The 12,430-nt window shown below is 40.6% G+C and overlaps 1 pseudogene; it reads left to right on the top strand.

The window, feature by feature from the left end:
- The first annotated feature begins 1,583 nt into the window (after positions 1–1,583).
- LOC146320519 (uncharacterized) lies at positions 1,584–10,764 on the top strand (annotated as a pseudogene).
- Positions 10,765–12,430: the final 1,666 nt, after the last annotated feature.

The following is a 12,430-nucleotide window of genomic DNA, read 5'->3' as shown; positions in this document are numbered from 1 at the left end:
TGTGGAAGAAAGTAATAAGGAGGGAAGCCACCGAGATGTTTTTTGTGTGCAGTGTGCCGATGAGGGGGCGGGTAAGGTGATCCAGTCGAAAGTAAGGGTTCAGAGAAGGATAAGGGCAGGCAGTGCAGCTGTTCTGGTGGCCTTAGATGTCTTTAGAGAGGGGAAACGGTGTCAGCATTTGAGCGACTGCTGGCTGTGCCTTTCTCAACTCTTCTCTCTACTCCGCATTCAGACCACTAGCTGTGCTTCAGGTCCATAGGTGTGTGGGATTTTCTGTCGCTGGCCTTGGTGCTGAATTGGCACCGAAACAGCTGGTGGCTGCTGTCGCTCTCCAAGGTGCTGAACCTGTGGCAATACAGAGAGCCCTGGGAAATGGTGTGAGTCCTGTGTTTCTGGGCTTTTCTTCATTTTGCACGACTGAATGATTTAAATTAATTCCAACAACAAAAGACAGGATCCTATTTGATTTGGACACATATTATGTACATCAGGCCTACTCAATTGGCAACCTCAGTCCAGCCCTTTGATCATTTATAAATATGAAAAAAAAATATTATTGTATTATTTTATTTAAATAACCTGCCAACATTCTAAATTTATGGATATTTATTAGAAAACCATCAAGGATAGATGCTTTTATATTTTTACACTGGTCCCACGAGCCAAAAAGACCATAAATTTGGAGGCCAAAGTACATACTGTGAAAACAATACAGAACAGGCTATTTAACGCAACTTAACACAGCCTTCCTTAACTATGACCCCTGTCTTGTCCACTTGTTCCATGAATTGTGATGTGGTGTGTCCTGAAGGCCTTGTTTCAGATGAAAAATGAGCTAGACTTCTCTCGGCTAGTTGAGAAAACTGACAGCACACACGCAATACATTATGCCCGTATTCTAGCCACTTGAATACCTGCTTCCATTCACTTACAAAGTGCCATTTTGTTTTGTCATAGTCCACCTTTTATATTTGCATGGTAACAGTGTGCTCCACCAATCAGATAAATCACAGTTACACTGTAGGATTGTGTGTAGTGTAGTATTTCTCCAGGACATTGCCAATAAAATATGTTTTTCTTAAATCAAGGTTGATATAATACAGAATTGTGGCTTCTACAGGAGCGTACACAGTTGTTTTGCAGCCTCACAGTTGGTCAGTGAACCTTGGATGGTTATGAGATTATGTGATTTTATACCTCTGGAACCTCACTGTAGAGCTCTTTAGCAAAAAACAGATAATGTGGAAAAAAAATAAAAGGGTGGATTGTTTTACACATTTAAATTCCTGACTTTACAGGTCAGCAATTGGAAATGTAAACGTGTTGGCATGCGGCACTTTGCTTTTTCCAGGTCTGGTCCTTCTAAAGTCATGTTTAGAAGTCATGTTTTCCACATGTTTTGATGTTCCTTTTTGATAATCAGTGTTACTCTACAGATATTTGAGACATAAAAACATCATTAAAGTGTGTTTGTGCAGCCTAGCTCCTACAGTAAATAGCCTTCTATCCACTTCACTACTCCATCACTGACTGCTCTTACCTATAACTGTATCTAGGTCAGGTGGCACTTAGTGAGTCACCTCATGACTGTGATTGCCAGAGGAAAAAGGGAGCTGATCGCCATCCTCATTTCCCTCAACCATCACATGGAAATATCAGAGCTGATGGGAGCAAGTCCTGTACAAGAGTAGGCAAGGACTAACTTATTTGAAAAAGTCAGGAAACTGGATTTTCCAGTTAGATGGGGACAGACTCAATGTTTTTGCAGTAATATATGTTCCATATTTTTATTGCATGTACAACATCCATGTAACGTTAACATCCTGTTTAAGTTCACTGTTGTTGGCCTTTTATTTTGACCTAGCATTAACAGGAAATACATGCAAATGCATGAAATACATGGCAAAGCAATTTGTAGGCTTATTTGCTCTGCCTGGTGTCAAACACCTTTCATACGTTGCTATCCATCTTCTCAAAATATCCACAAACTGTTATGGAGCTTCTGTTATACAGCATGTGCAAGACAATATGACATGAAATTAGGCTTATGTTTTTGTGTAAATGTAAAGTAGGGATGTCAGTTTTGTTCTTTTTTGCTTTTGATAGCCTGTTACCCATTAACTGATATAACATGTTAATTTTTAATTAAAAAATAAAAAAGCAAAATGACGTGAAATACAAGAGTTGTTTTTTGTGCCTGTTCCTGATGTGGTAAGTAACAGCATAGAGCCAGTACTGCCACTAAACTGAAGAAAAAAAATACATACAATAATAATACATTTCATAGCAAAATGTTGCCACACTGAGCTTCATTTAGCGCACCTCATTTTCTACCTAAGACTGCTAGCTAGCAAAGCCGTTAACATTAACATTAACCTATAGACTGACGTGGATAACCCGCTAAAAATATTATCTGTGGTTAACTAATAAACAGTTAATCATAACACAGAGTTGCGCTCTTTGCATTTAACATGCAGTAAGGCTCAGTGATGTTGAAGATGATGTTGAAGTTACATAAAAAGTTTTTCATTTTCTGCTCTAAACAGAATAATAACATTAAGTCATTCTTAAATTGGATGTCTTTGGTCTTTAGTGTAGAAGTCCCAGAGTGGAAGGGCTGCTTGTTGCTGGAATTAGCATAAAAGTTCTGAAGAAATTCTGAAGAAATACTATTATTTTGACACCTTTCTGCCCCAGTGAACAGTAAACAATGGAGACTAAAACAAAAGCCAGCAGAGAAATGATATCAAAGAGACAGAGCCACATCCACACTCACGTAACTGCTGCTAAATCAACATATAGGACTCTACAAGGTCAGCTGATTTTATATTTATTCAGTTATGTAACAGTCTGAGAACAAAAAGCATGACTGGCACTAAAATAATCCAGAATACTCTGGGGACAAATATTTCACCTCCTCTTTTATTTTGTTTCTAAAAGTGATCATTTGGGGAAAGTAGCAACTCATAAACACACCATAGTGAACTAAAGCAACAACACATAATTTATTGAATAAAAATAATAATAAAAAAATGCCTTGTTTCCATGCTCCAGTGAAACCAATATGTATCTGTAATCAGGAGCAGAAGAAAGTCAAGTCAGCCTAATTACAGGCCGTGTAATGAACCACCTGCTGTGAGATTGTGTCGCCGAATGTTTATGAAGTGGGCCAGAAATGCTGTGCACTCATATTGTATGTACTATCCACACACAAACACAGTCTCTGACACAAAAGCACACACACACATGCTGTTCCTTACAAATTACCTTCATAATCAGTGAGAATTTTAAGACCTCCACAGTACAGAAAGCACAGGCATGCATCCTCCAATTCACATCCACACAGAGCTGACTGAAATACAAATTCCCCCAAAATAAACACTGAGGTCACTGATCACCAAAAAGCAAACACTTGTCAGTGTCCCCGCTGTGACAGGTATTAACACAATGTTTCTGTTGTCATTGCGGATCAACACGTACATGCTTTTCATTTCTCCGCAGATCGTGCTGTACACACACTACACACACACAAACACACACAAATGCACACTGATCCCACGGCACACAAATTAGCCTAAAATAAACTGAAGTGATTAATAATTAAAAACCAAATATCCATCCATGCCCACTGTGACCAGCCTCTCTCTCTCTCTCTCTCTCTCTCCCTCTCTCCCTCTTTCTCTCTCTCTCCCACACACACACACAGACACACACACGCACTATATCTACCCATCTAACCTTTTATCTTCAGATGATGAATGGAGGGTGTGAAGGATTCTGCCTTAGACAACGTTGCCAATTTTCTCCTTCCATGGCTTTCAAATTCTAACAGATATTTTTCTGAACTTTCAATTCATCATCCTGGACACTGTCCACTCAACCGGCAGAGCTGAGCACAAAGGCCAGATCTATTCTCGCACAGACACGTACACAGAAAATGACACTTACATGAACACACACATACTGTACATTCACAGGCTTACACATACAGTAAGGAAACACATATGGACAGGCTGCCTAATTATGCCTGGGACACTTCAAATTCATCAGATTTCACCTGATTGGTTGAAATATAATGAATCTGAAATTTTCAGATCAGTCCATTTTATGTACTACAATATAGTTTTAATGCTGTATTTTTTTAATATCATTTCCAACATCTTACTATTTCTGTCTGTATGTATGTGCTTTTTGCCTTCTCACAAGTTGATCTAATGCATCTTATGATCCTGCAACATGGTAATGTTTGTCACTATTAGCACATTTTATCACACAGACACAATCTCACGATCACACCATCACACAAAGAGAACCTGTCAAACAAGTGTATATATTTACTAGACACTAACTGCAGTATGTCTTAGATACGGCAAAAGATACTTTTAAAACACGTATCCAAATAATTCACAATCAAATTTTAAACAGTCTTGGATTTTCATCATTTTAGGGGCCACTTGGCCTTTGGTGGTGTAACTTTTTATGAAGGAAGAAGACCAAATGCCAGATCAGCAAAGCCATTGAATAAATTAATGATTTTAAATGAATGTACATAATGAATTTAACTTTAAGAATGATTTTATTTTTCTTCTAAATTCTTCAGTTCCTTCAGTGCTAAGTGTCAATAATCATAACCATTCGTACAAAACAATGAGTTCAACATTTTGAAAGTTTACTGTTGCAGATTCTCAATGAACGACACTGATGTGTAAAAACATAAAAATTAGTTGGGGCAGTGAGGGAGGGGGCGTCAAGGCCACTGTGGCTGCAGGGCATATAATTTTTTGAAGGGCACGAGGACAGACAGGGGGCATGTCAGCCATGGCCATCATGGCCCCCTGTGAAATTCCTGCCTCGATTAAAACAGCATTAATATGGTGTTTGAGACGAGGTCAACAAATCAGAAGATCACTTTACTGTAGAAACTTGTATATAGTTATGTTTACATATATACATGGAAGACTTGCTAATGCAGACACACACACACACAGACACACTTGCACCCCCCCACCCCCACCAATAGAGACCTGTTGTCCAACACCATTTGCTAGCCTTGTGTTTATGTCCTTGCCTACAGCCATATCAGTTCCACCAGCTGAGCTTCACAGGGATGACAGTCGGACGAACGTGCGTTTTTGTGTGTGTATATGTTGTGACTCTTTGTTTGTAGAGAGAGGCAGACGCAGAGAAACAGCCGAGTAAACAAAGACCTGTTTTCAAGGCTCTCAAACCCTTTGTGAGGAAAGTGACCCCTGACTCTTTGCCAAAGCGTTGTCAAAACTTCACAATACTTTTTGAATCAAGACTGACCATCAGGCACAGAGGCAAAAATAACCCTCCTGAAAATCCATGCTGCTTTATTCCTGACTCTAGGTGCAGTTGCAGTCAACTGAAACATAATGCACACACAAGAACCCATATAATTCTGCCATTTAAGTTAGAATCTTATTAGTTTGTTTTCAGTTGGCTTATATGTAATTTGATATGATAACAGATTGTGGCTGTTGGGTAATTTGTTTCACACTCTGAAGGATCTGTCCCTTCCTGAAGAGACTGACTGTTTTGTTTGACCTATCAGGTTCTATGCACATTTGTGCCTTAGCATATTAGCACGCCATCTTTACTTCGTCACTGATTTATTCATTGCATTGATCAACGTTATTGTGCTAATAAATGTCTACTTACACATTCAGCAGAAGAAGAGCATTGTGGGCATCCCATCGCAGTTGTATTTGTGGCTCATGTGACTAATGTAAATCTGGCATTTGTTGGTCCTGTTGTTCTTCTGTACCAACCAACTCCTGATGAAAATATGTGGCCAAGAAATATAGCTTGACTGTCTTTACCCTTCTCCTGTTTACTTCAGCTCTCTGACATTTCATCATAGGCAGGTAGAATAGACTCTGCTTGTCAAAACTTGTCTGCAGTTACTCAGATGAAGGATTGTTCTTGATATTAAGCATTCTGCATATTTGAACTCTTATTTGACTTGATATATTAAGCTGGAGAGAACTTTTCTCCATCATGGCCAAGATGCTACAGGAGTCCCACTAATGCACATGAATTAATAATGAAAATAATCCTTAGTTGAAGCCTAGGGTTGGGCAATAACTTCTAATATAATACTGTCCAATTGTGGTTATTCATTATTGTTCAATCCAGTGGCTTGAAATTTAAAAGGCACCGCAGTCATGGTTAAAATCATAATCCAGCACAAAAATGACATACTCTCATACTCTGACACACTATAAACACTAATGAAAGGTAACATTTACATTTTGGAATAAAAGGCAAACTTAAACTATTCAGTTCAGTATAGGCTAAGGCATAATGGGAAATGTGAGTCATCACTAGGCTCCCCCTCAGTCCTATAGGTTCTAATAAAATTTGAGAGGGAGGATGAGAGAAATCATAGTGAGTCAAAAATCATAAATGAAGATTATGTCTATGAAAAATCAAATGGTCTGATTTATGGGGCTCAGCAGGCAGACATGCTGTTCCACCAGAAATGTCTCCAAATGCTCAGTGGGAAGCAGATTCAAGAGATTTTAGTATTTGTCTGATTTTTCCTCTGCATTAATACTGGTTTAAGAAGACACTAACATTGATCATGCCTTCAATTGCCAAAATAAAATCCTGTCATCAGTCAGCTCAAGCCTATTGATGCCTTAGCTGAGTTAAGACATTGGAGAGAGCAAGATGAAGTTTCTTCTGATAGTTGTCTGCTCAGTAATCTCACATAAAAATGCTATGAGTCTGTATGAGTGTGTTAGTAGAAACGACTAATCCCTTTAACCCATTTAGTCACATTGGTCACAATAGTGACTGTAAAAAAGTTCTTCAGTCATATAAAGCTGTAAAAATGTTAGTGGATGACATATCAATGTATTTCCAGCAAATACTGAAATAATAAAGGGTCTCCATGAAATATGTGTAGTTGTCACAGAATGAATAAACATGTTGATGGAAACAATAGTGACTGTTGGGATAACACGGTGTATTAAGGTATACACATACTTGTACACAGCGATTCAACAAGGTGCTGGACGCAATCCTCGAGGTTTTGGCACACCTTGATTTAAAAACCTTGTACCTTGTGGTTTGACCCGTGGACCTTTGAAGGCCGTGAGTATGTTTACATGCACATGAGTATCCTTCTTATTATGAGTTATATGGCTTTTTGGAGTATCTGGGTTATGTTTTGTGCATGCAAACAGCGTATCCTGGTTTGAGAAACCTTGATATGACCTTACCCCCAGTTTCAGAAACCCGGATAGAACCTTGCCCCAGGTTACCTGGATAAGACCCTACCCCCACCTTATCTGGCCGCCATTGGCCTACGGGCCACAATTTAAGAAACCAAGCATTCTAGTTGTGTGTGGGGGACTGCCAGTGAAGGAGATGTAAATGTGTTAGTAACTGGGTTGGGATATATTAAAATTTTGATGACGGCTTTGAAGAAAGTGTTCATATTGGTCCACACATTATCCCACCGGTCACAACCAACCATAAAGCCCACTTTGTTACTCACTTTTCTGTTAAAAAATAAAAATTAAAATTAAAAAAAAGATTGATTTTCTCAAATGGTCTAATGACACAAGATTTGGATATTTTTATGTTTGGGGAAAAATATGTGATTAAATGGGTTAAACTTGTTTCAGTATGTTTTACACAACTAAACCTGCCAAACAAATGAAACAACTGATTGAACCAGAACAACCAAAGAGCAAAAAGTTCAAGAGAATTGGAAGTGGGACAGAAGATGGGAGCCCAAAAGACCACAAGCGGTGAATGGAAAGTGGAGAAAGTGAGGCAGTCAGGCAAACAACTTTCAGTCTGTCGACACATGGCTGGATAAAGAGCACTTGGTTTTCTCAGGCTGCATTACATTACTACAGCCCCGGCTCTTAGCTGCTCTGCTGATTAATGCTTTAACCTGTGACTAAAAGCCAAGAGCACTGCAGCAGCGGTGCAGCAAAATTGAATCACTGATTCAGACTGTTTAAAGAGTGTCAGGGAGACAGATCTGTCTTGCATATCCTGCTTTGAGTGAGATTGCTAGGTGAAACATACAGTAGTAATACAACTAACTAATTCTACTATATGAGCTATAGCTGTTTCCCTTCTAATCAGAGAAAGTGAATACAAATTGCCAATGTGAAAATGGTCATATTCAATGATCTCAAGGTGACACAAGATGCAAGATAAAGAGAGGGGTTACTAGTTGAGATGTAATGATATATCGCAATCCGTAGCAAGGGTTGTCATAGGCAACTGGACTTCGGGACGAACACCCTTTGACTGGTGTGGGAGTATAAGAAGACCTCCAGAAAACTTGTGCTTCAACTTGAGATTCAGGCAAGAGAGGGTTATCCCCAACAGCCTACGCCTTGGCTGTTCTGTGAAAGGCCACCAAGCAGAGAAAATCTTACAGAAGGCGCAATCTCAATTACTAAATGAAAGAGTGAGACCGATACATTTTACCATCGATGCCCTCACAGTGAAGCTCGACCAGATTCTTGATGATCTTACATCACTTCTTCCCAGTGAAGTCCTGGTGGAGCTCAGGCATCACAGCATCACAAGAGCAAAGAACACCAGCGACACAAATTCCAGACACTCCTTTCACGACTGAACAGCTCTTACAGATCACAAGAACCTAGTTGGAGAAGAAAGGATAACAACACAACACAACTCCCATGACAAATGGGTTAAGAATTTGTCAGACAGGGGTCTCACACAACCTGAGAAAGATGTTCTGGCCAAAGGACTGAACTTTGCAGTTACACCAGAACAAGTACCAATGGTAGAACTCATTACAGCAACTGAATCAGCCATCAGGAACAACCAGTTTACTGTCTTCGAGGCTGAGCAGCTCAGGTTAAAGGTCTCAGCTGCCCTCACCAGTGCAAAGGCACCCCCCTCCAACCTGACCATCCAAGAAAGGAAGGCTCTGACATCTCTTCAAAGAGACCGGGACATCAGTATTCTCCCGGCAGACAAAGGGAGATGCACGGTGGTGCTGAACACAACAGACTATCACTTCAAGGTAAACAGCCTATTCAGTGACACAGCCACCTGTGAAACACTTAGGCAAGATCCTGCCAGCAGGTACAAGAATAAAATACAGCCGTACTACTGCCTATAACCAGGAGAAGCTATTCCTTGCATCTATGGATTTATACTATCCATCTATACACAAGGAGGGAGCCCCACTCAGACCTATCATCAGCAGCATCAACTCTGTCACATACAACATTGCTAAACACCTGGCCATGATTTTGGCTCCTTTGGTTGGAAACACTCCACACCACATTAAGGACTCGCAGGATTTTGCCACCAAGAGTAGGGACATAAAACTGGAAACAGATGAAACCATGGTGTCCTATGATGTTGCCTCGCTTTTCACATGCATTCCAACCACAGAAGCAGTTGCGACAGTAAGAAGACGACTGCTGCAGGATGACACATTGTCCAATAGAACCAACCTCACGACGGACCACATTTGTGCCCTGCTTGACCTCTACTTGACGACCACGTATTTCCAGTTCAACGGGGGTTTTTACAGGCAGAAACATGGCTGTGCTATGGGCTCACCCATGTCTCCAATAGTGTCTAACCTTTATATGAAAGAAGTAGAGAGCAGAGCCCTGCACTCAGTCAGTGGAACACCTCCAAGCCACTGGTTCAGATACGTTGACAACACCTGGGTCAAAAGCAGGACACAAGAGGTTGAAGTTTTCACGAACCATATCAATGCGGTGGACAAAAACATCACTTTCACCCGAGAGGATGTTCGAGGCTTTCTTGGATTGTGCAGTGCACATTGAGGAGGACAGAAGCCTCAAGATGGAGGTTTACAGGAAACCCACACACAGACCAGTATCTCCTCTTTGACTCACACCACCCACTGGAACACAAACTAGGAGTCATTAGAACCCTCCATCACTGAGCACAGAACATTCCAACCAGTAGGGAGGGGAAGGATAAGGAATGTAAACACATCAGGGCAGCTCTCAAAACCTGTGGATACCCAACTAGGTTTTTATCAAAACCAACAAAAGAAACCGGTCTGAGAGAGAAGAAAACAACATCAAAAGAAAAAAACATTGTTATTCCTTACATTGTGGGCATTTCTGAAAAGCTCGGGAGGATTTTTAACAAACATCACATTCCTGTGCATTTCAAGCCCAGCAACACCCTGAGGCAAAAGCTTGTCCACCCCAAGGACAGAACACCCAGACACAAGCTGGAAAACATAGTGTATGCCGTCCAGTGTAGTGAGGAATGCGTCGACCTGTACATTGGGGAGACGAAACAACCGCTACATAAGCGCATGGCACAACACAGGAGAGCCAGTTCCTCAGGTCAGGACTCAGCAGTCCATCTACACCAGGCATGTCCAAACTGTTCCATAAAGGGCCGAGTAGCTGCAGGTTTTTGATCCAACCAGTCTACAGCACACCTGATTCGACTAATCAGCTGTTTGAAGACTGACATCAGGTGATTAAATGAGTCGAGCCTGGTGTGCTCCGGCTTGGTAGGAATGAAAACCTGCAGCCACTCGGCCCTTTATGGAACAGTTTGGACATGCCTGATCTACACCTTAAAGCTAAAGGACACTCCTTTGAAGATAGCAATGTTCGCTTTTTGGCCAGGGAAGACAGATGGTTTGAGAGAGGAGTGAAAGTGGCCATTTTTGTTAATCTGGAGCGGCCATCCCTCAACAGAGGAGGAGGTCTAAGACACAGTTTAATGCAGTCTTAAGAGTCACATGATAGCACAGAGATATTTTGCAATATTGCAAAAAAAAAAAAAAAGATGACAGGACAGGAAAGGGGGTAGAGAAAGGGGATGACACGCCACAAATGGGCCTCAGGTGGGAGTCAAACTGGCGGCAGCTGCAGAGGACTACCAGCCTCAGTACATGGGGCACCCGCTCTACCAACTGAGCTCTAGGGGCACCTCAGGTAATGTTTTTTTGTAATGATTTTATTTAATAAAAAGCCTGCTGCATTATTTTTGTTTTGCAATTGTACACATACATAATTCAATAATTTGGTTGTCACAACAGCTCACAAGTCTTGCTGCTGTGTTTGCTCATTCCTGTACTTTGCCCCAGACATGTAAGGTTTCTTTTTGTTAACCATGTTTTCAAGTCTTTTTTTTGGGTGGTTGGTTGTAAACTGTAGGTAGTATTTGTCTCTGATGTCTTGGTACAGTTGGCAGATGGTTAAAAAGTGCAGCTCAGTTTCCACCTCCTGCTGCGTGCAGTGGCTGCACCGTATTTCTTCTCTTGGGAGCCAAGTCTGCCTGTGACAGCCTCTCTCTACAGTGAGGCTGTGCTCGCTGATTCTGTACATGGTTAAGGATTTCCTTAGTTTTGGATCAGACACAGTGGTCAGGTAATCTGCTACTCAGTAATCTCATCAATTTGATGTTCATTTTGATGGTGTAAAAGGTCCTTCTTGGCAGTTACCTGTGCTGCTGATGTGTAGGCTGAGGTAGGTAATATAATGCTAATGTAAAGAGTAGCATTAGAAATGATCAAGTTAGTGAAGGAAAAAGAATTGCCTTCATCATCACTTTTCAGTTTTAACAGAGAAACTGGTGCAATCAAGATTATCCATGCACTCATTAATCATTATGCCTCTTTAAATAAGGCAAGTATATCTTCCATCTGTCTTTCTAATGCATGCATTAGAAATTGGTATTAGTTGTTTTTCTTCATGAGCCGTGTTGCATTTTAATAAAAGTCATCACTTCTCAGACTGCAAACCAATGTTTTAATTCTTCCCTATATATTTATGCCAGTAGAAGACAAATGTGTCTTTTGTGTAGCATTGTTTGTTAAACCTGACTCTAAGGTGTAATAAATGTCATTATTTAACTTATTCTACCAATTTACATTGAGGTCTCTCGGCTCAACCTATCCGTGACTTTATTAACAGTTACATAGGATGAGATAATAGGTGATGTGAAGGGAAACTGCACATAACAGCATCACATTAAGTGAAATGAATAAGGTTTTCCTGGTAATAAGAAAGGGTTAGAGTGAAGATGAAAAATGGATGAAGTGGGATGTATCTGAGTTAATAGAGATCTACTGTACATGACACGAGTCATTTCTGTCCATTAGAGTAAAGCAGTGATCAGTTTAGCGAATGTGCCTCTGGTCATATCACAGTTTTCTTCCAGCTGGCCCAGGTATACATCTACATGCAGCATTTATACAGATAAGCACAGGTGCATAAGAACATGCACACACACACACACACACACACACGCATGCATCCACACAAACATGTCAAGCTGAATAAAGCGCAATGACAGCTGGATAAAATTGCACCTATAAATCATTTGTCAGACAGGTCTAAATTCTATCTGCCAGCCATACATGCAGTCAGATCTGTCCCCAGAACCACACACATAC

This window comes from Lutjanus erythropterus, chromosome 10, assembly GCF_056507025.1.
Source record: "Lutjanus erythropterus isolate fLutEry1 chromosome 10, fLutEry1.hap2, whole genome shotgun sequence".
NCBI classification, from domain to species: Eukaryota; Metazoa; Chordata; class Actinopteri; order Lutjaniformes; family Lutjanidae; genus Lutjanus; species Lutjanus erythropterus.
The sequence above is the reverse complement of the archived record's forward strand: the minus strand, read 5'-3'. Positions and strand labels throughout refer to the sequence as shown.